Source organism: Entelurus aequoreus, linkage group LG03 (genome assembly GCF_033978785.1).
Source record: "Entelurus aequoreus isolate RoL-2023_Sb linkage group LG03, RoL_Eaeq_v1.1, whole genome shotgun sequence".
Classification (NCBI taxonomy): Eukaryota; Metazoa; Chordata; class Actinopteri; order Syngnathiformes; family Syngnathidae; genus Entelurus; species Entelurus aequoreus.
The window spans coordinates 36,245,175-36,270,476 of record NC_084733.1 but is presented as its reverse complement, the minus strand read 5'-3'; the positions used below and the strand labels follow the sequence as shown (position 1 = coordinate 36,270,476).

Sequence of the window (25,302 nt, the reverse complement as noted above, 5' to 3'; positions counted from 1 at the left end):
TAAAATAGCATCAAAAAATGTTGCCGCTGTGTTGGGGGCCCTGTAAAGATTATTTTCATGGGGCCCAAATCCCTAGCGGCGCCCCTGCACACAGTCTTCCAGGCGTGTATTCATTATGGTTGCTGCTAACTGTGCTACTTACAGTCCTTGCCAGGGGGGCTCTTAGATGCTTAATCGGAATGAGTATTTTCTTAGTTCAATAAGAGGTTAGCAACCATATTTGATGCTTAATTAAACTTTTAAATGAGTTATCAACTTGCGCCAGACAGTAGAACCACGTGAGTATAATGGGGGTTAAATAAAAGGAAATGAAGAAAGACAATTACAGTAGGCAATTAATACATACGTCACAACAACAAAAATTCTAGTCGAGTTTAGGGTTTTGTGTGTGTACCTAATAGTGTATGTACCTGATAGGCTACTTGTCCCTGTGAATGCTAAATAGCACTAAGAAGGCACTAATCCGTGGTTGGTCCTTAATCTCCTGCACACAGCACGACACTGCAGGCTGCGGGAGTTTGCAGCCCAACCGGCTCTTTTACGCACACCCATTGCGCACTCCCCCCCCACCCCCCCACCCCCTCCTCCTCCTCCAAGTGTCTGTTTGCGTTAATGCGCTCCTGTGCAAGACTGACCTGTCTTTTTTTTTTTTTTTTTTTTTTTTTGCCTGATCCTCCCAAGTGTGTCACCTTGCTTTTATACCGCGCGAAGCCCCTTCAACTAAAACTTCTCTCATCTCTGGAATCCGCGATGACAATTTGGTATTAACTTTCGGACGGACGGTTAGCGGCAACGAGGAGGGAAGCATTTCGCCGAGAACATTTAAACAACAACAACAACAACAAAACAACAACAACAAAATAAGAAGAATTGCTATGTAGCAAGACTGAGAGAACGCTTGGAAATTTCCAGCAGAGCGCCCCCCCCCCCTCACACACACACACACACACACACACACACACACACACACACACACACACACACACACACACACACACACACACACACACACACACACACACACACACACACACACCCTGCAAGTTATTTTTACTTCAAGGGGAAACGACAAATACGCAGGTTGGCGCGCAGCAAGTGAAGCTTTCACCGCATCCGAATATCCACCGGCGACATTTCCCACCCCCCCCCCCCCACCCCACCACACCCCCACGGACAAGGAGCGAGGAAGATACAATCCTGGTGGATCATAGGCGGCTCGCGGTTCTGCAGTTCGGATCCCGGATTGAGTAAATGGATGGAAGGGAGCGGCTGTAGCCCCGGACCTGGGCGGGAATTCACGTCACTAGAGCCTGCGGTGACACATAATGGATACTCGCTCGTCTGCAAAGGTAGGGGAAACAACAACTGCATGTGCACTGTTGCCCGTACCGTCGAGGGTGCGTCATTTTTAACGACTACTTTTCTATTATCACATGTTTTTTTGTTGTTGTTTTTTTTTTTACGCCGTGCAGGAGGTGTTAATAGTGCTTATCGCAGGTAAACCGCTTGCAATGGGATCAGTCCAACGGAGACCGTTTAGACTGTTCGAGTTCCTAGGGGTCTTGTTTTGTTGTCCCCACTGTGATTTAATTGTGTGTGTGTGTGTGTGTGTGTGTGTGTGTGTGTGTGTGTGTGTTTGTGTGTGTGTGATGCATACTAAATCTATGTGCGCTTTGCGGGTTTGCGAATTGTGCAAACGTGTGAGAGATAAGAGAGGGGGGGGGGGGGGGGGTCATAGAAGCCCCCCCCCAACCCCTTGTGGTTAAAGTGGGCTATATGTCATGTAAATAATGTATTTTATAATGTTTTATTATTGTTATCATTACACAAAATGTGTAAGTTACATGAAGGTTTTGACGATGTGGAACCATCGTCTCGTTGTCCCTCCTACTGCAATAATTGCTGTGACACCTGTCTTTTTTTTTATACGCGTTGGACACGCCTTCCCACTTCCCTTTTGTCCACGATAACGGGAGAGGTAGGCGTCCACGCCACGACAGAAAAGTGTATCGTCTCGTTAGGAACTTAAAGTTCACTTTTTTTGTTCTGTATTATATTTGCGTGGGGTTCGACGATGGCAGAACAATATTGACAATGTTGGTATTCTTTGTATTATCAGGTATGTTTTTATTACCAACACTATTATGCTAGATCCACTATGGACTGGACTCTCACACTACTATGCCAGATCCACTCGACGTCTGGGGTCCCCTCCAAGGTTTCTCATTGTCATCCCATTGGGTTGAGTTTTTTTCTTGCCCTGATGTGGGATCTGAGCCGAGGATGTCGTTGTGGCTTGTGCAGCCCTTTGAGACACTCGTGATTTAGGGCTATACAAGTAAGATTGATTCATTGATTGATATTTCACTGTGTTGTCCTATGTAACGCCCTTTCGTCCACGATAACTGTAGAGGGGCTTGACGATGGCAGAACAATTTTGACCACGTTTGTCATCTCTGCGTTATCAGTCAGTAAAGTGCATCTCAACAGCAACCCATGGTGTCGGTCTTGTTCCATAAAATCCACGCAACGCAGAGGAAAAGACCACCGGTTACATATAACTTCCATTGAACTCCATTCCAATCGATGTGACAAACTTAATGTCCCGCCTATACTGCAAGCGTTAAAGGATCGATAGCCTCCATGGGGGGAAACGGTGTTCCAGCCCGCTGTAATCACCACTCTTGTGGATTAGAAGCAGTTCCTTGAAGGGTCGCAAGAGACAAATCCGAGCCCGCAAGGGGGGCTAGGGTTTGTAAGAGTTGGTTTTCAGCACCATGGACAGTGCAAGAGGAGAGAGGGCTGCAGTCGGAGAGAGCACCGTGACTCCCCTCAAAGAGGCATTCATCTTCTATTCAATGTGCTGTATCCTCCCCACCAGCCCCAAAAAAGAATCTCTCTGTGAAGTCTCCTGAATGCAAGGGTAAAGGGTTTTTTTTTATGGTCAAAGCTCTGGTTTGGGGACTCTGCTGAAATGGATGAAAGCAGAAAATATTGACGCACAATGCCTCACTGACATGTATGGTTTGGTATCGTTTACAGCAGGGGTGTCAAACTCATTTTAGATCGGGGGGCCACATGGAAAAAAATCTACTCCCAAGTGGGCCGGACTGGTAAAATCACGGCACGATAACTTAAAAATAAAGACAACTTCAGATTGTGTTCTTCCATCCATCCATTTTCTACCGCTTATTCCCTTCGGGGTCGCGGGGGGCGCTGGAGCCTATCTCTTTAAAAAAAAAAATAGAACAATCAAATTCTGAAATTGTACAAATCATAATGTTGTTGTTTTTTTGTTTTTTTTTTACAATTAACTGTTGCGGTTAAAATTATATCTACTTTATTTGTCGTTATTTAGAATTTCTGAGTAAATTATGTGATAATGTTCATCAGTTAACTCATTGGTGTTCATTTTCAATCTATCAAGATAAAAAATTATATCAAAATCAAATTACAAGATGTTATTTATGTAGTTTGATCATTTTCCTTGACTGATGTACTAACGTGGTTTATTTTGTATACATGTAGCATCATCTACAAAGATGCAAATAAAAAGCTGTTTCTTTCATTCAAAAATTTCAGGTAAAATTTTATACTTAGCAAACTCATCCCATGGGCCGGATAAAACCTGTTCACTGGCCTGATCCGGCCCAAGGGCCGTACGTTTGACACCACTGGTTTACAGCAAATCCAAAATCTTGCTGCCGAATCAGTACTAATATTTCACATTTTAGTGAAATGAGGCACTGATACCTACTTAAGTGTCATTAAGACAGGGATATTCAACTACAGTAAATTGTGTTGGGGGACACATTTCCCAAAATCTAAGGTCCGTGGGGCCGGACATCTCCCTTCACTAATAATCTTATTTTCTTTATTCCGGAGAACCAGCATCCTCTACAGTAGACATTTAATTTTGGTCTATTTATGTTGTCACAGTTACAGCATCACGCTGCAGTCTTAAGGACCTTTTGCAAAAATATGAGTCCCACGCAAGTATTTTGAACTGAACTCGCGGATCACCAGTTGAATAGCCCAAATGAGAGAGGACCTAAAACGGAACCTTGAGGAACACCTCATTTGTTCAACATCTTGAACAAATGACTTCTAAATGCATCTGAAGTAAACAAGCTACAGCAACACCTTAGTTCTGTTAATCATGTTACGAAAAAAAAAAAAAAAAGTAAACCACAGGTTTTGTCAATGCTACAGTGTTCCTCTACCCAACAGGATCACTCTAGTGTTTTTTAGGAATTAGCTGCAAAAATATTTGTCTCCCAAATTCTTAACTGAACATGGGGGCCGGTATGGTGTCATTCACTGGCCAGATTTGGTACCTTGGCCGCCATATAGATAACACTGCATTAAACGGTTGGTTGTCGCACTCTTATATCTTGCAACCAGAGGGTGCTGTCAGTGTCAGAGCTGTTTTTTCCCTATCTCGCAGTAGTTTTAGAAGGGACTCTGTTGACATTTTTTCCCAACCCTAATTCGATTTTGTAAGAATCTACAAGGTTCGAGATGAACCCATTTAGACCCTGGTGGGTCCTGGCATGTCCCAAAAGAACCCAAGTGGCCCCAATGATGAATGGGAGTTGCCCAAAAAGGCTCCAAGCCCTGGCCTCGCTCCCGGACTTATAACGTATGGACATTTTGGAACACTGGAAATGTTAAGGTTAAGTCTGTTTTGGAGTACTTTAGGACCTTGGCTAATTTAGGTCCTCTTGGACTTTTAGGGGAAATATGGTCCATTTTGGGGTACTTTGGGACTTTTGAGGTCCGTTATTGCTTTCCTAAGTCCATTGACTTTTTCCTATAAAGGAAAAAGGGCCCCACTCACTTTGGGGACACTTATTGTAAAACAGTGCCCCTGAAAGTCCCAGTACCATTTTATAAGAGCACATACCCATCTGAGAAATGTGTCTTGCCTTGTCTGTTTGAGTTGTATTGCTAAGGAACTGTAAATGATGATGAAAAGTGTTGTTTAAGATGAAATGCATTTCTAAATCAATAAGAGTTTATCTCATCTTAGCATTGCTGCTGGTAGCTGATAGCAGTCTGGTTAGCATTAAGTGACACGCTGGTACGTCTCACGTCTCGTCTTCTGACATCGCTTACTCCAAAGGCTTACCAGTGTGGAAATGTGTTATTGATGAGGCAGGTTTTGAAGATGAAGTTCTTCACAAAAGTTGTACTGCCAAAATATGGTCAATTTTTTAAAGATACAGTAGTGCAAAGATTAGTTGCCGTGTTGGGAAGTAACGCTTGGTGAATATCTTTATCAATGGCCACAACATAATAGAAAATAAGACAAGTATTGCACTCTAATGCATATAAAACATAAATAAGACATTATTTAACACTTAATTTAGGCCAAACATATGTAGAATATGCTTAAACCCAGTAAAGCTGCGATATTGGAAGTGCAATGCGGCAAGGGACGACTGTATTGAAAAACGTTTTAATGAAGAGCAATTCACAGTTTCACACTAGAGTAAAAAGTGGGACAACTAAACCCATTCATCACTATCAAGTTCTGGTACCCATCCCTACTTGCAGGTGCACTCTGCAACACAATTTTGTGGTAGTCAGTGATTTGTGTCAGTAGATTCTAAAGCCAAATTCTCAACACAAGATAAAGGTATCCCATCTAATCACAGTGTGAAGGGAACAGGTGTTATTTACACATGTGCAAAACTGTCAACTACTTTGTAGACAAGGAATAAGTCATTACATTGTGGTGGTTTGAATACTTTCATTTCAATGTATAAGTCACAAAGGCATCAATGGTGGCACAGTACACATCTGGTCGTTGTTGGCCTTGTTGATTACGGTCATGATTGGCTTCTGTTTATAATTCAATTGTGGCCTATGTAGTGCTGTGCGATATGGACAAAAATATAAATCCCGACCTAGGTAATTCTATGCCCCAATTTCTTAAAGGGAAACTGCACTTTTTTAAAATTGCGTTTATCATTCACAATCTTTATGTAACACAAGGACACATATGTGTTTTTTATGCATTCTAAGTAGTAAATAAATGCGAGCAAAAGTCATCTTACAATGGAGTCTACGGGAGTCGCTGTATTCTGCCTATAAAGCCCTAAAAACATCTAAACACCTCCATCAACGTTGTATATAGACACTGTAAATATATACAGTATGTAGCGTAGTAATAGGCACATTCATAATACCATATAATATTTACTTATTTTGCTCATTGTAAGCATACAGCACGGCGTACGTTCCACGTTTTCCTTCTACTACAGCACTGACTACAACTCATGCAGACTTCATGAAAGCCAACAAACATAATACAACATCACTTACTGTACAATGTCTGCTCTCACTGGGATGCAGACTATTGCGATGTTGATATATTCCCGTTTAGATGAAGAATGGCTCATAATCTTCGCAAAGGGTTAAAAAAGGGTGGGTGTAAACCAGCATGTTTCTTGCAATCTCCAAGGCTAATTTGGCTGTCAAAGTTGACCAACTTCTCAGTTTAAGTCTACATTATTTCACTATCAAGGTGAAAGACATGGTTTATAATGTAGGAAAAATGTACACAAGTTTAGAGGCGGGAAAGCAGCTCACCAGCTGATGATGTCAATATAGCGGCATAAGGAAGTTACCTCTCTCTGATCAATGCACCGCAAAATGTATGTCCTTACGTTAGCGCTTAGAATAGCAATATTGCTAATACTTCTTTAATACGCAGGTAACGAAATATAAATGAAATATTGCTTGTGTTTTTTGGATATTTTTTAGTGGGTTATATGGTCGGAATAGACGTAATGATGTCATGACCTTGTGACTCTCATAGGCTCCATTGTAAGCAGACTTTTACTTACATTTATTTACGAGTTAGAATACATTAAGAAAGACATATGTGTGCTTGTCTTACATAAGGATTGTGAATTATATGCAAAATTCCCCAAAAAATGCAGTTCCGCTTTAAATGATATTTCTGGTACTATATGTGCACAAAAATTAATGTCAATTTCGCTTATCTTTAATCAATTTTATTCATAAAAAACATTTTACAGTATATGTATAAAAAGACAATATCATTAAAAACAATGAAAAGCATTGTTGGTACGAGCCCTTTACTTCGACGGTCATGTTTACACATATGAATTCAGAGATACACTATATTGCCAAAAGTATTTGTCCACGTTCCTTGACTCACATATGAACTTGAAGTGCCATCCCATTCCTAACCCATCAGGTTCAATATGATGTTGGTCCACCTTTTGCAGCTATTACAGCTTCAACTCTTCTGGGAAGGCTGTCCACAAGGTTGCGGAGTGTGTTTATAGGAATTTTTGACTATTCTTCCAAAAGCGCATTGGTGAGGTCACACACTGATGTTGGTCGAGAAGGCCTGACTCTCAGTCTCCGTTCGAATTCTTCCCAAAGGTGTTCTATTGGGTTCAGGTCAGGACTCTGTGCATGCCAGTCAAGTTCATCTACACCAGACTCCGTCATCCATGTCTTTATGGACCTTGCTTTGTGCACTGTTTCACAGTCATGTTGGAAGAGGAAGGGGCCCGCTCCAAACTGCTCCCACAAAGTTGGGAGCATGGAATTGTCCAAAATGTTTTGGTATCCTGGAGCATTCAAAGTTATTTTCCCTGGAATTAAGGGGCCAAGCCCAATTCTTAAAAAACAACCCCACACCATAATTCCTCCGCTGACCCCTTTCTGTCAGTTTACATGGCCTACCACTTCGTGGCTGAGTTGCTGTTGTTCCCAAACTTTTCAATTTTCTTATAATAAAGCTGATAGTTGACTTTGGAATATTTAGCAGCGAGGAAATTTCATGACTGGATTTGTTGCACAGGTGGCATTCTATGACAGTTCCGTGGTGGAAATCACTGAGCTCCTGAGAGCGGCCCATTCTTTCACAAATGTTTGTAGAAACAGTCTTCATGCTTAGTGCTTGATTTTATACACCTGTGACTGGGCCAAGTGATTAGGACACCTAATTTTGATCATTTGGATGGGTGGCCAAAAACTTTTGGCAATATAGCGTATACTCTGTAATTTATCTGTGTTGGTAGGACTGCTTGTCATAGAGCAGTAGTTTTAAAACTTTTTTCACTAAGTACCACTTCAGAAAAAACTTGGATCCCCAAGTACCACCATAATGACCAGAATTAAAATACATTAGAGACGTAGGTCTAAGTATTCATTAAAAACAAGGCCGACGTTTTATTTAACGAGTATATTTAATATATCTGGCCAGTGTAACATTACACAACAACACTGTTAGGCTTGTTTAGTGTGTTTTTATTTTCATCACATTATGGTTTTGTGGCAACGTTAGTCTTTTGTCACATTTTAACACTGTGTCTGTACTGTTCTTCATGTCGTGTCTTCAAGCGATGGAAACAAATAGAGGTGTTCAAGTTGCTAGCAACTACTCATTGACGTCATTCTTTGAAGATTAGCATACCGTCGTTTGGTCGGAAGAAATTCCTCTTTTTGGCACCAATTCCTCTTCGGGTTATTTTAGGTTTAGCTTCCATTGAACTCTCAGTCTGTGCAATGTTGACATCCATGTTCCTGCCAGCTCTCACAGTAAAGTTACTTTAAGTGATGCAAAATGCAAATTATGATACAAACAATAGATTGTACGTTTTTTCGGACAAGACTCTAGTACTGTAAATTTAGTGAGCTCTGGAATGAGAGATGCTACTGGATGAATGTAATTGTACTTTTCATTATGATGTGTGTGGTATAAAGTACCTGATGCATGTATTCTACTGTTTTTAATGGTGATGATCCTATTGATCTGCTCTTAACCCTTGTATACTCTTTTGTTGTTTTGTAGTAAAGATGCACTAATTCACCCATTTTGTAGTCTTAACTGTGAGGTCGAGTGTGCAACAAGAAACAGTTTCTAACTTCCATGATGAGGAGATGATCAGAATTTGCACAGGTTCGATCTTTGATTTTAGTCCCTCTCATGAAGATAAGTCTAATGGATAGGAATAGGCAGCAAGGCATTGGTAGGTCTCCACTTGAAATTGCAAGCTGGATGGCAACGTTAAATGTCATGCGTCTGATATTGTGTCCAATTCCCAGTTTTTCCTCCATTGAGCCATTGAAAAGTAACATGAATGGGATCAATCATTCTGGTCAAGAAAGACTGTTATGGATATGACTGACCTACAGAACATGCTTTCATAAGACTTCTGATAATGGCTTGTGTGCACAGGTCCTGAGTTGAGGCTGGTTCTACTCTGTGGGACATCAATTGCTCCGTAATTTATCGGTAGTCCTTCAATTTGGCAATTGTGAGACCTACACAGCATGATGCTGACAAACTAGCAGCAATCACGGACATCTGGGACAAGTGACTGGACGTGTGTCTCTCATGTAAAACCCTTGGTTAGGAACTTTGTATGTTTTAAGTAAAAAAAAATGACATGATACTTTGCAATAGTAAATTTTTGTACTCAATTGTCGTGAAACATAAACATACAACCAATCTGTTTTTTGAAACATGTATTCAGTATTAAATCTTAGTTATTGAGATTTACACAGGAAGTTAGGGTGTGTTTTAATTAACAGTAAAAGACATGGAGAAGGGGTACGATTAAATGTAGACGTGCATTTGTTCGATTATCGAATAATCGGATAAAACACAACCTTTGATTATTTTAGGAAAAAAAGTTAAAATACTTTTTTTTCTCTCATAAATGCACCTGATCAACATTGAAATTGCACTTTTAACATAATGTATGTGCATAAATAAATAAAACAAAACTCTCCCCTATTAGCAAACACACATATCCCAGCACCCACGCACCACCGCTCTCATGTGCACTCTTTTGCAGTGGCCTGCCCAATTTATATCTGGGTATCTAAAGGTCCACAAGATGTGAAGCATAAAATATGGTTACAAATCAGGGTGGATCTGCAAATCTACCTACTCAGTGGCCTAGTGGTTAGAGTGTCCGCCCTGAGATCAGTAGGTTGTGAATTCAAACCCCGACCGAGTCATACCAAAGACTATACAAATGGGACCCATTACCTCCCTGCTTGGCACTTAGCATCAAGGGTTGGAATTGGGGATTAAATCACCAAAATGACTCTCGGGCACGGCCACCGCTGCTGCTCGCTGCTCCCCTCACCTCCCAGGGGGCGATCAAGGGTGATGGGTCAAATGCAGAGAATAATTTTGCCACACCTAGTGTGTGTGTGTGGCAATCATTGGTACTTTAACTTGAAATGGTACTTTTGTACAAATGTGTCCTACAGATTCATATTCACTAATCTCTTGCTGCATAGCAAGTTATACATCAAATTGTTCTAATTACATAAACATGATAGCCTTTTCTTTCTGCTTTTGTGTTTGCACTATACCATTGTACTTTTGGACTTTGTAACTCTGGTGTTGTAAAATAGAATCAGCCTTTGGTACTGTTTCATTCCTACTCATTCAGTTTGCTTGCATTGTTATTCCAATCTCCTGTTCTCATTGCCAACAGTCAAAACAAAAAACATCCCCCACGCTCATCTGATATGCTGGGATCACGCTTTTCAATGTCTAACGCCAAAATGATGCTGCAGGGTTAATGCCCTCTGTCGAGGTTGCACGGTGAAATTGATATGCTTGCTTTGACGGATAAGATAACCTGCTATCACAGGCTGAGGCAAGTGCATTTTACGGATACGGCAGATGGATGCAGAGGATGCTCTCTGAAGTAGGCCAATTTTACCTTGGGGAGACACTTTACATGCAGAAAACACTCTCACATAAGGTTCGAAAGTTGTCTATGTTAAATTCATAAGAGAAGGCAGATATGGTATGAGAACATTTCAATTTTGTTAAGCGCCATGCTGACATAACAGGTCATTCCTGACCAGGTACAGTTCAATAAATCTATATGGTCAGTATTACTCAGATGGATTATTTCTAAAACCATGCTATTCTTGCTCTATAATGATACATTTAGTTCACTTGAGATGACAACATAGTCAGTGAGTCACTATTATCCTTTGAGCTCATACTAGCTCATAATAGCTGATACTGTAGTCCCCTTACTAGCTGAAACAAAATCAATAAGACATTATCTATAACCAACTACCACACTTTGACATCAACAAACTTGCCTCTACTCTCCATTCTCTCCGCTATCCAACGGATTTCCTGCATGCACAGACATTTTTGAAATCACCACAAACATCTCTACCGGATTCGACAACGCCAGATGTCTTTTTTTTTTCTCAGCAATTCTTTGGTGGATTTACTGGAATGGTTTGGGTCATTATGATGTTGCAAGATCCATGAAATAGAACAGACACAACAAACAGATTAATTCTACAAATGCCCTGGATTTAAGACTTTTGAAGTATTTCATTTGAAATGTAATTCATTTTGGGGTGTCCTTTTTTCCCCCCTAACAATATTTGCTTTTATTACATACATTTCACAAATACCATTTAAAAGATAATTAATAGTCTATGCCAGGGGTCCCTAAACCACATCTGGTCCACCAGCGTCCACAATCTGGCCTGCGGTACGTCCCAAATAAGTAAATAATATAATAATAGTTAGTTTTTTTCAATCTTTTTAAAAAAATCTGTCTCGTCCAGCTATTTAGGCAAATCATATCGCTGATGTAGATGGAAATATTTACTTTACAAAAGAGAAGTGTGGGATACTTCTCTTGTTGCCTTATTTGTATTTGACTTTATAAAATGTTTGAATATATTTAGTGTTTGGCGCAGCCGGACTGGAGCAGGGGGAGATAGAAAGAATAAAACAAGAAGACAGGGCGAAAGTGTGGGAACAAGACAACAAAAGTTATGTTGAAATAGGTAAATATAAATGTTTGCATGTTTGCATCCATTAACACAACAAATGCATAAATAATAGAAAATGAGGGGTAAGAGGCAAGTAAGTGTGTTTAATTTAAAAGTAATGAACATACAGTAAGGTGTTAAAGAGCTCAGTCGTAGGCTTTTTATTGTAATTTTGTTCCGCATGTGATATTGTTATGCATTGGAGGGAGGAGAAAGTGCTTTCAAGAGGCAAATTAAAGCTCCTGAAGTTAATGACTTTGACTTTGCATGTACATTTATTTCCTTGTACCTACTTGCTGTCATGTAGTATAAACCGTAAGAGAAATAAAAGTGGTTTGGATTTTTTTGTTTTGTTTTTAATTTTTGCAATGCCATTGTTGCCATATAATAAGAGTGCAAGATGAAAGGTATTTCATAGTTGAAAAATACCTTTTTTTACATTTAAGGACTGATTGCCAAATCAACACCCTTTTTGATAAATTTAATGTCTGCATTAAGTAGTTTTCGCTGCATTTTTCATTGTGCATAATCAATAATCATCATATATGTGCTAAAATGCACATATAGGGCTGCATCAGTTAATTGATTAAATCGATTAGAAAAAAAAACCTTTTGATTTAAATTCCGGTGCTTCGATTAATTTGAGTGTAACTAATCAAAAATGTATCAATTCAGACCATATGATTGATAGATGACTCAATTACTAAAATTGACACAAGTAGAGGCGACTAGAGGACAAATGGCAAAAAAGACAATTCTACCGGTTAATAAAGAGGGTGCATGAAGCTCAGTATGAAGGTATTTGGGCTTCAAAACTATCGATAAAGATGACGCTTTAAACACAGAAGTGCCGCGGTGCTTTAAAAGATGCCTCGCCAAAGGTGGCATGATTTAAGTATTACCACTTTGCTTCAAACTTAGCTAAACAATTAAATAACAAGCAGTCAGATCGACAAGTAATAAAGTTAACCAGCTCCCCTGTTGTGCACATATATACTGATACGCAGACACGCACGCAGCTGTTTGGCTTGATACTAAATATTAGCGGAGTCCAAACCGCCCATGCACGTAACGTAAACTAATACATGTAAAATGACTGAATTCCTTAACAAATTGCTGCAATTTCTGTTTTATCTTTAGCAATTAGCTGTGTTTCCATTGCAGTTTTTTTTCAAAATGAAAGCAATATTTCTCAAGTTTCGATTAAATATATTTGCGACTTGTAGGTGTTTCATTTAAAGGGTGTTTAGTGTCATGAGCCGTAATTCTCATAAAATATCATCCCACAACTTTAAGGAGGATATTGCAACCAGCGCTGTTGCCGTGATGTCAATAGATGACAAAGGCGAAAAACTTAAATATCGAAACATCGGAAAAAACACCTCATGAGTGCACAAAAATGTTTTAGTGACATTTGAGAGGTTTTTTGAAAAATTGGTGTTTCCATTACCAGTTTGTCATCAGTTTTTTACTAATGATTTTATTTTTCCTAAAGCATAGACATAGTGCCTAGTGCATAGCATAAATCATGAAGCATAATGTCACTAAAGTTTTCTATTATATTCTAACCTAATCGTAGATTATGGTAGGTTAAATGTACAAACCCCGTTTCCATATGAGTTGGGAAATTGTGTTAGATGTAAATGTAAACGGAATACAATGATTTGCAAATCCTTTTCAACTCATGTTCAATTGAATGCACTACAAAGACAAGATATTTGATGTTCAAACTCATAAACTTTATTTTTTTTTTGCAAATAATAATTAACTTAGAATTTCATGGCTGCAACCCGTGCCATAGTAGTTGGGAAAGGGCATGTTCACCACCGTTACATCACCTTTTCTTTTAACAACACTTAATAAACGATTGGGAACTGAGGAAACTAATTGTTGAAGCTTTGAAAGTGGAATTCTTTCCCATTCTTGTTTTATGTAGAGCTTCAGTCGTTCATCAGTCCGGGGTCTCCGCTGTCGTATTTTACGCTTCATAATGCGCCACACATTTTCGATGGGAGACAGGTCTGGACTGCAGGCGGGCCAGGAAAGTACCCGCACCCTTTTTTTACGAAGCCACGCTGTTGTAACATGTGCTGAATGTGGCTTGGCATTGTCTTTCTGAAATAAGCAGAGGGGTCCATGAAAAAGACGGCGCTTAGATGGCAGCATATGTTGTTCCAAAACCTGTATGTACCTTTCAGCATTAATGGTGCATTCACAGATGTGTAAGTTACCCATGCATTGGGCACTAATGCACCCCCATACCATCACAGATGCTGGCTTTTGAACTTTGCGTCTATAACAGTCTGGATGGTTCGCTTCCCCTTTGGTCCGGATGACACGATGTCGAATATTTCCAAAAACAATTTGAAATGTGGACTCGTCAGACCTCAGAACACTTTTCCACTTTGCATGAGTCCATCTTAGATGATCTCGGGCCCAGAGAAGCCGGCGGCGTTTCTGGATGTTGTTGATAAATGACTTTCGCTTTGCATAGTAGAGCTTTAACTTGCACTTACAAATATAGCGACAAACTGTATTTACTGACATTGGTTTTCTGAAGTGTTCCTGAGCCCATGTGGTGATATCCTTTAGAGATTGATGTCGGTTTTTGATACAGTGCCGTCTGAGGGATCGAAGGTCACGGTCATTCGATGTTGGTTTCCGGCCAACGTGGATTGATTTCTCCAGATTCTCTGAACCTTTTGATGACATTACGGACCGTAGATGTTGAAATCCCTAAATTTCACTTGATCACTTTGAGAAACGTTGTTCTTAAACTGTTTGAGTATTTGCTCACGCAGTTGGGGACAAAGGGGTGTACCTCCCCCCATCCTTTCTTGTGAAAGACTGAGCATTTTTTGGGAAGCTGTTTTTATACCCAATCATGGCACCCACCTGTTCCCAATTAGCCTGCACACCTGTGGGATGTTCCAAATAAGTGTGTGATGAGCATTCCTCAACTTTATCAGTATTTATTGCCACTTTTCCCAACTTCTTTGTCACGTGTTGCTGGCATCAAATTCTAAAGTTAATGATTATTTGCAAAAAAAAAAAAGTTTATCAGTTTGAACATCAAATATGTTGTCTTTGTAGCATATTCGACTGAATATGGGTTGAAAATGATTTGCAAATCATTGTATTCCGTTTATATTTACATCTAACACAATTTCCCAACTCATATGGAAACGGGGTTTGTAATATAGAAAATTGTAAATTGTTCTTTGAGTGCAACAATAAAAAAAACCTATGTTTTGGCCTTTAAATTGTTATTTTAATCTTCATCTTTGAGTGCAATTAGAACCTTATATTTAATGTATTGTAAGATTTTTTTGTAAAAAAAATGTTTTGTGGTCCCCTTTGTTTTGAAAAGTATCGAAATACATTTTGTTACCGTTACCTCTACCAAAATATTGGTATCGGGCCAACCCTACCACAGAGCAGTATGTGAGTGAGCAAGTGACCCTTGGGGGTCATGCCTTTGTTGAGTTGAGAGAAAACCTGAAGCGACTTACCTTGTGAAACATTAGTCGCTGCAAAAATATTCCCACTGACCAAATTGACCACAGGGACACAAAAATGCGGTCTCAGTGAGGATGTGAAACTTGAGAACACAAAAGTTGGGTGCTAAGGTTTTTTTTTTCTGACTCAATTATTCAACCTGGCAATGGCCCTAACATTAAAAACACAAGACATTCCTTTTTTTTCTTTCTTCATACTCTTTTTAAAATTTTTTTTTAATGTTTTTCCAGATACAAAAGGTTAGTAAGAAGTGAGAGCTATTGTAGCTTTCACTTTATTTCAGTCTCCGCTATGGATTGTGTTATTGTTACTGTTGACCCACCTATTAAATCGGGAGTCCATTTATCACAATAAGCAGTTCCAGTTTTCCACCCAGTGCAAAGTGCAAGAGACTTTGCTAGTTTTGTTTTGCTGCAGTTGTGTTCTTGACCAGCAGCTATGTTGTTATCTCTTGTTCAGGCAAATATACAGTGCAGTACGTTTCAGGTATTCTTCAGAATGCGTTAATTGTATGAAATTAGATATTTTAATGTACATTAAACATTTACCAAGTAGCAACTCGAAAAAACTTGGCTCTCCAAGTACCATCGTAATGACCAACATTAAAAAACAGTAGTGTAGTAGGCCTAAGTATTCATTAAACGCAATGCAAAGGTTTTATTTAACAAATATACAGTATATATTATTTTTGGCCTCGGTAACATTACGCAGACTTTGAACAGTAACACTATGATAATGGCTCGGGTCAGGAACAGCAGTTTGAACACTGTACTTTAATCAAGTGATTCTTTGGCGCACCACTAAGTGGAGCGTTTGTACCACTAGTGGCACACGAACCACAGTTTGAGAGTTACTGATCTAACCCTTACAATGTATAACATCCGCCATAAAGTGGGTGTATCCTGCCAGAGTGGACCCTTCTTACTGAGCATGCGGCAGTCTTAACGCGCAGGATTAAACCCGGATGCAGATACCATTCACTCAAAACATATAGGCAACAACTGGAATGAAGAGGAGACTGTTTATTTGCTTCACTAATTAAAAGAACAGAACATTTTAAAGTGCATCCATGGTAGAAAAAAAGAAACACCGATTTTTTTAAAAAAAGTGAAGTGAAGTGAATTATATTTATATAGCGCTTTTCTCTAGTGACTCAAAGCACTTTTACATAGTGAAACCCAATATCTAAGTTACATTTAAACCAGTGTGGGTGGCACTGGGAGCAGGTGGGTAAAGTGTCTTTCCCAAGGACACAACGGCAGTGACTAGGATGACGGAAGCGGGGATCGAACCTGGAATCCTCAAGTTGCTGGCACGGCCACTCTACCAACTGAGGTAGCTAAGGAAATGTAATTTTGTTCGGATTCCTGAACAAAATACGAATGAGATGGAAGATAATAAAGCAGGTACTGTATATTACAAGGCAAAGAAGAAAGCGTATGCAAACCTCTTCACGCTGCATTTGTGCACTCCAAACTGATTAGCATTAGCTCTGTATTCCGCACATTAGGCAAGATAGTCCAGCACAATAGCAACCTTCATCTGGAACAATATCGTCCGGGGCTCGAACAGTCTTTACCTTTGAATTTTAAAACTCCTTCCATCAATCCACAGAGCATTTTGAATGAACTCTGAGACATTCCAAAGTTTTCTTTGTCCAAAAATTCCTTTAAAACAACTCTCTCCCGCCAGGTTTTCTTTGCTTTGGACTTGCATCCGCTCTGAGACATTCTTGGTAGTCGTGTAATGTTCGTGGTGCAATCTAATATAATTTTTTGATGCTGTCTGCTATTTAACATCAGTATAGCCATTAAAGACGTAATATTTGTAATATGTGCCAATATTACAGCGGACGTCAGGTATAACAAGAGCTGCACTGTTGACTTGTGAGGAGCCGCAGATGCCTTGTTTTGTTGTGATGTCATATGTCAACCGGAAAAATGCAATACATTTATCCACGTTAAAAGGGAAAAAGTGTCCCCGAGTGTACGGGAGGCACACGGCATATGACCAATAGTCGCATTAAAGAATGTGCATGGACACTGGGACTTCACATGAAGGTGTGAATATATAAAGAACCAGAGAATTTGAGAAATCCGACTAATTTAATGCATGGAAACCCAGTCAGAGTTAGAGGAATATTGTTCACCTTAGTAGAAAGAAATGTGGAAGGAGTCCTTCTCTGAGCACTTCTTTCTGTTGTGAATTTCCATCCATCCATCCATCCATCCATCCATCCATCCATTTTCTACCGCTTGTCCCTCATTTTTGCAAATTCACACACACAGCTTACTCTTTAGACTTAGACTTAGACTTCCTTTTTATTGTCATTCAAATTTGAACTTTACAGTACAGATAAGAATGACATTTCGTTGCATTAGCTCATGGTAGTGCAGGATAAAAAAGCAATAAGGTGCAGATATAAATAAATAGATTACTGTACAGATAAATATATTGCACTTTTGCATATGCATCCAGGTTTATGGATGTATGTTATATTGTCTTTATATTCCAGCGAGTTAATCCATTTTGGGGGGTAATTGAGGGTATTATTATAATGCATCCAAGAGTCTTACGGCCTGAGGGAAGAAGCTGTTACAGAACCTGGAAGTTCTGCTTCGGAGGTACCTCTTTCTAGAGTCCAGCAGTTTTAGTTTTGATGGTGAGAGGAGATGCCAGGCATAGGGTGAAAGTGTATGTGTGTGTATGTAAAAAAACACATGCACATGTATATATATATATATATATATATATATATATATATATATATATATATATATATATATATATATATATATATATATATATATATATATATATATATATATATATATATATATATATATATATGTTGTTGAAGGACCTATTGACGCGTACGCCGTGGCGTATTTGTTTACATACTACATACATTGCGCAAGTTGTTAGTATAAGTGTGTTGAAAAATAAAGCTAACGTAGATTCACACTGATGTCCGTGTAAAATGATTAGAACTCTCCCAAATATGTATATATTTATTTTTGTGTAAAAAACACACATTTCTAAGGTGTGGTGACTTTCATTTTGTAAAGTATAGGGAATCCGGTCAACTTCCTTTGTTTTCCCTTTATCGAACCGTGCATGCAAGTGACGTCGAGGCCTCATTGGGGCCACATTGGGGCCTGTGCATGTTTATACTGGAGTCTGATAAATATCACATTTTACTTGCAGTGAAAACAGCCAGCTGGACAAAACCTGATTTTGGAAAATAGTGATTTGGTAGTCTATGGCAGGTCTAAGAAAAATAAAAAGTTGAAAATAAAAAAGTATAGCACTTTAAAAAACAGTAAGTGCAAAAAATATTGAAGTTTGGCATTAAAAAACTTGTAATACAAAAAATATAGTTTTATTTTTCATTTCATAATTCTAAAATACCACTGCTTTTTTCAGTGTTAGGACAATGTTTTTCTACGATGCTAAGTCTTCTTTTCCCACCAAAACTGGCTGTAAGTCCATAGGGAAGCAACCCTAGCCTGAGCTGGTGCAGAAAGGAAGAGATGAGGTACTGCCTCAAGTAGAAGAGCTTGCGAATACTGGATCTTTTTCAGAAGCGGGCACAGAATAGATTGCAATGTTAACAGACGGACGGGAGTCAACAATGCTGGCACTTTCATTGGACTGTCGCAGTGCAAGGAGAGATGCGGCACAAAGACAAAGTCCTGCAGTTTACCAGTTGAGTAATGTTCCTGCTCTCACCTATTGTCACGCATTCTGGGACGCGACTAAGTCACTCATACAACCCTAATTAATTGTCTGGCCTCATCCTTAAGCATTGTGTGACGAGCTCAGTCATCTGAGAGAAAAATGATGTTCCTGCACGTCGTTAAGAGGCCGGTTCTGGTTGCTTTGCCTCCTGCGTGCTTCCCTTATTAATGTGTTGCAGTCATGGCCAAACAGGACGAGGGCTTGGAACACTTCAGTTTCCCTGCCACTGCATTTCCTTGCAATACTGAGACAACTACGACGGTTAAGACAGATGAATGGATTTTTACCCTGTTAGCTTGTGCACACAACTGACTAAACTAAGAATGCCAAAAGAGGTACATTCATCAATTAATGAATTAGGACATTAATCAGATTATGTTTTACATAATTAAAAATATCGGTAACACTTTAGTATGGGGAACACATATTCACCATTAATTAGTTGCTTATTAACATGCAAATTAGTAACATATTGGCTGTTAATTAGTCATTATTAAGTACTTATTAATGCCTTATTCTGCATGGCCTTATTATACAACCATTAAGCCATAACAAAGAGTCTTCCCTCAATAACCTCAGTATTATTGCTTATTAATAACCCTAACCCTAACCCTTGTATTATACACTCTACCAACCAGCATAGCTCAGTTGGTAGAGTGGCCGTGCCAGCAACTTCAGGGTTCTAAGTTCGATTCCCGCTTTCGCCATCCTAGTCACTGCCGTTGTGTCCTTGGGCAAGACACCACCCACACTGGTTTAAATGTAACTTAGATATTGGGTTTCACTATGTAAAGCGCTTTGAGTCACTAGAGAAAAGAGCTATATAAATATAATTCACTTCACTTCACATATGTTCCCCTTGTGTCCAAATAACTCTAAATTACGTCTTTGTTACTTTAATAAGCAACTAATTAATAGTGAATATATTCCCCATACTAAAGTGTTACCTAAATATCAATTTAAAGAGGTTTCATTTAGACGAGGCTGCAAATCAAAGCAGAAAATCAACTTATTTCTAACGACACGACACAGACAGTAAGGCGAGGTCAAAGGTCAGCTGGTTTACCCTCCCAGCGCTTTCTCAACCGATTTTTCACACTGCTGCTACTTAGTGATCATTCTCTGAGGACTACGCGCTGTCACTTGAGACACTTTTACTGCAGCAGATATGACAAGTCTGCTCCCCACCGCTCGCTGACATGTGCGCTGACATGTGCGAGCTCATCTGCGCGCCAGGCACAGAAGAATAAAATTAACTGGCTGTTTAAAATCTGACACACAGCATGGATCTTTTGAAAAATGTATTTGCTTGTTCTTTTAAACAGCTAGGAGGTGACACACACACACACACACACACACACACACACACACACACACACACACACACACACACACACACACGCACACACACACACACACACACACACACACAGAGCGTTGTTTACAGACAGAAAAACATGTTATTCTCTTTGCCAATGACTTAATTTGTTTTCGAAATGTCCATTTTGTTATGTTTATTTTATTATTAGAATTTAGATGTCAAAAACAAAGTCTTTGGAATGTTGTGAATAACTGTAAAAATCATAAATCTAGAACAAGCCAGACACGTCTAGGGATGGGTACCTTTCACATTTGAACCGGTACGGTACCAATTCCCAGTACTTTTGCGCATGGTCATGTGCTAATAAATGTTAATTTGTTGAATAATCCATCCATCCATCCATCCATCTTCTTCCGCTTATCTGAAGTTGGGTCGCGGGGGCAGCAGCCTAAGCAGAGAAACCCAGACTTCCCTCTCCCCAGCTACTTCGTCCAGCTCTCAATATTAGAGACGGGCGACCATTTAAAAAATGTCTCCGATCTTTAGATACACTGTATTGCCAAAAGTATTTGGCCACCCATCCAAATGATGAAAATCAGGTGTCCTAATCACTTGGCCCGGCCACAAGTGTATAAAATCAAGCACTTAGACATGCAGACTGTTTCTACAAACATTTGTGAAAGAACGGACCGCTCTCAAGAGCTCAGTGATTTCCAGCGTGGAACTGTCATAGGATGCCACCTGTGCAACAAATCCAGTTGTGAAATTTTCTCGCTCCTAAATATTCCAAAGTACATTTTCGGCTTTATTATAAGAAAATGGAAGAGTTTGGGAACAACAGCAACTCAGCCACGAAGTGGTCGGCCACGTAAACTGACAGTGAGGGGTCAGCGGATCTGAAGCGTATAGTGCAAAGAGGTCGCCGACTTTCTGCACAGTCAGTTGGTACAGAGCTACAAACTTCATGTGACCTTCCAATTAGCCCACATACAGTACACAGAGAGCAGCTGTATCTAAGCCATACATCACCAAGTCCAATGCAAAGCATGGGATGCAGTGGTGTAAAGCACGTCGCCACTGGACTCTAGAGCATTGGAGACACGTTCTCTGGAGTGATTACTCACGCTTTTCCATCTGGCGATCAGATGGACGAGTCTGGGTTTGGAGGTTGCCAGCAGAACGCTACATTTCGGACTGCATTGTGCCGAGTGTAAAATTTGGTGGAGGAGGAATTATGGTGTGGGGTTGTTTTTCAGGAGTTGGGCTTGGCCCCTTAACTCCAGTGAAAGGAACAAAACCTTGTGGAAACAGTTTGGAGCGGGCCCCTTCCTCTTCCAACATGACTGTGAAACAGTGCACAAAGCAAGGTCCATAAAGGCATGGATGACAGAGTCTGGTGTGGATGAACTTGACTGGCCTGCACAGAGTCCTGACCTGAACCCGATAGAACACCTTTGGGATGAATTAGAATGGAGACTGGGAGCCAGGCCTTCTCGACCAACATCAGTGTGTGACCTCACCAATGCGCTTTTGGAAGAATGGTCGAAAATTCCTATAAACACACTCTGCAACCTTGTGGACAGCCTTCCCAGAAGAGTTGAAGCTGTAATAGCTGCAAAAGGTGGACCCACATCATATTGAACCCTATGGGTTAGGAATGGGATGGCACTTCAAGGTTAATATATGAGTCAAGGCAGGTGGACAAATACTTTTGGCAATATAGTGTAGCTCGGTTCACTCTCTTAGCACTGGTATTACTATTGTTTGTACTTACTCTTTTGTACAGAATAAATGGTTAAATTTCAATTCTAGTTACCTCTCATTATTTTAGACAGCCTTAGAATTAAATAATCTGGGTGGACTCTTCCCTCCTAAAGGGAGGGTCCTTATAGATAGTTTTCATAACCCAATTTGGAGTTGTTGAAATAGAAAATGTAAATCACTAATGCTAATCAGTCGCAGGTGTTTGAGAAATGTAAATTAGCATCGAGCTGGCGTATAATGAAAAGTAAACCCTTTTTGTACGTCAGAGCATTTTCTATCAGATATGGGAAATTGCAGCATTGCCTGAGCTGCTTGAGGGTTTGCTTCCCGGCAAAGTGTTTTAACAGGACGTGATGTCACGTGCAACAAATGTATCAAAAAAAGGCACCGTTTTATTTTACGTAAAATTGATACCCCAGAGTAACGACGGAATTTGGTCTGTGCCTATAAAAGTCGCCAGACACGGCAGATATTTTAATGTACAATGCGCTAAAATAGAGGCCTGTGCATGCATTTCACTTGATAGACACACATGCAGTATTTTACACAAGCCAAACATAGCCTGTGTGAGTTACAACCAAGTACTTTACTACGAATGTATCTCACTGACAGTGCATGGCCTGTCTCTTCAAATCATACCCCCGAGTTGGCTGTGACCAAACTTCTTTGGTGATGTACTTGCTGCAGAGAAGTTGGATCGCTGCCTGTTAGGGAAGAACAGGTGACTTCTAGATATTTACAACAGCGAGCAGCTCTAAAGTGCCTCACAATAGATTTATAAAAAAAAACACTTCATGGAAAAGAGTGGCGTGCCAGCTCCGGGTTGGGGAGGAGATCTTGCCCCGAGTGGAGGAGTTCAAGTACCTCAGAGTCTTGTTCACGAGTGGGAGAAGAGTGGATCGTGAGATCGACAGGCAGATCGGTGCGGCGTCTGCAGTGATGCGGACCCTGTGTCGATCCGTTGTGGTGAAGACGGAGCTGAGCCGGAAGGCAAAGCTATCAATTTACCTATGGTCATGAGCTTTGGGTTATGACCGAAAGGACAAGATCACGGGTACAAGCGGCCATAATGAGTTTCCTCCGTCGGGTGGCGGGGCTCTCTGTTAGAGATAGGGTGAGAAGCTCTGTCATTCAGAAGGAGCTCGGAGTAAAACCGCTGCTCCTCCACATCGAGAGGAGCCCGCCAGCTGAGGTGATACGGGCATCTGGTCAGAATGCCCCCCGAATGCCTCCCAGGGGAGGTTTGTAGGGCACGTCTGACCGGTGGGAGGCCCCGGGGAAGATCTAGGACACGTTGGCGGGACTATGTCGGAAGGAGCTGGATGAAGTGGTTGGGAAGAGGGAAGTCTGGGCTTCTCTTCTTAGGCTGCTGACCCCGCGACCCGACCTCGGATAAGTGGGAGAAGACGGATTGGTGGAGGGATGCACATCATGATTTTCTTGAAAACGGCCTTCCTCTTGTTTTTGACGCATTGTGACACAATGACGGGTAAAATATCAGTATAAAAATAAAAACATCATCTTGACAGCATAATGGAGAAATAGTTAAAAGTCTATAGACCGTATGGAACTCAGAGATCAGTGAGTTTTAAGAGCAACATTTTGGACAGATTAGTTTCGGCAGCACAGTGGTACAGGGGTTAGTGTGTGTGCCTCACAATACGAAAGTCCTGGGTTCGATCCTGGGCTCGGGATCTTTCTGTGTGGAATTTGCATGTTCTCCCCATGACTGCGTGGGTTCCCTCCGGGTAGTCCGGCTTCCTCCCACCTCCAAAGACATGCACCTGGGGATAGGTTGATTGGCAACACTAAATTGGCCCTAGTGTGTGAATGTGAGTGTGAATGTTGTCTGTCTATCTGTGTTGGCCCTGCAATGAGGTGGTGACTTGTCCAGGGTGTACCCCGCCTTCCGCCCGATGCAGCTGAGATAGGCTCCAGCACTCCCCGCGATCCCGAACGGGACAAGCGGTAGAAAATTGATGGATGGATGGATAGTTTTTTTTCTTCTTTGTTTCCAGTTGAGGACTTTTATATTGATATTGCCACTTCCTGCAATAATTTAGCATTGCTGGGGCATATTAGTTCTATGCACTGGTTTATTGGGAGTGGGTATCTCTGCTAGTTGTCATTGTTTGCGGTCATGTTTATTAGGAGGTATATGTAATTGCAAGCCTTTGTATGTTATCTCTTAATTAGTGAGTAAGCAACATAACTAAAAAATGTGTGGGAGGATTTTTATGTAACTTTCAGGAAATGTCAGAAATGGAATACGGAACAAGTTGTCAGATTTTGGGAGTGATCTTGTTACCTTACTTTAAACTCTGTGTTTGCATGCTATTATAGCGGCCCCACCTCCACCCGTAGAGACAAAGAGGGTTCACACTGTTTATTTCAATCTGCAAAGAGTGAACAATCTTAGAGTCTGTTTGAAAGGGAGAGACGGGAAAAATAAACATGCACGGATGTGGCAATTTTATTTATCCTTTGATTAATTACCTGTTTTTGCTGGGTTTTGTTTGTCCATCCGCTAGTCGGCAATATAGCTAAAAAAGTTAAGGTCAGATTCTGATTGAACTTTCGCTGTCCAAGTGTCTTTCTTCTTGGTAATGCTTTGCCTTCTTTAGTCTGCCTTTATACTGTGGACTTTAAACTATACCTTCCCTTGTGCATGTATTTGTTGCAGCTTCCAATACAGAACTACACTGTGTCATACAGGTCAACAGTTTTTCTGACATTATCCGAAAAAGCTGGATGCAGTGCTGTTTCAATGACACACTCCGAACTCGTGCATTACTTGTGTGACAGTGACAATCAGAACTGAACATAATTATCTTAGTCAAGGCAGAATTTGATTAGTCTTGGAGCTTAATGGATTAAACCTAATGTTGTGGCTAGTAAGCTCAATTTATTTGTACGTATTCAGCACCTAGAGTCGTTTTCATTAGTCTGAGGCTTACGTTCTTTCTTGTTTCGATGACTGTTCTCACACCAAGTCTTATGGTATTGTAAATAGAACACATTAAGACACATAAAGGTTTTGGTAACTCTTTCAATGAGGGTAAAGAAAGCATAGGTTTTATGGCTGTATGATAATGTCATGACAAATACTCGCTGTAGATTTTTGCTGTTATTTAATT

At 40.3% G+C, this 25,302-nt stretch overlaps 1 protein-coding gene across 1 annotated transcript in view; it reads left to right on the top strand.

Moving 5' to 3' along the window:
* The first annotated feature begins 1,118 nt into the window (after positions 1 to 1,118).
* LOC133646407 (leucine-rich repeat and fibronectin type-III domain-containing protein 2) overlaps positions 1,119 to 25,302 on the top strand; it is a 379,355-nt gene continuing 355,171 nt past the window's right edge. Inside the window, exon 1 of the mRNA XM_062041726.1 lies at positions 1,119 to 1,349. The gene's annotated coding sequence lies outside the window, so the exon portion shown is untranslated. The remainder of the gene's footprint in view (positions 1,350 to 25,302) is intronic.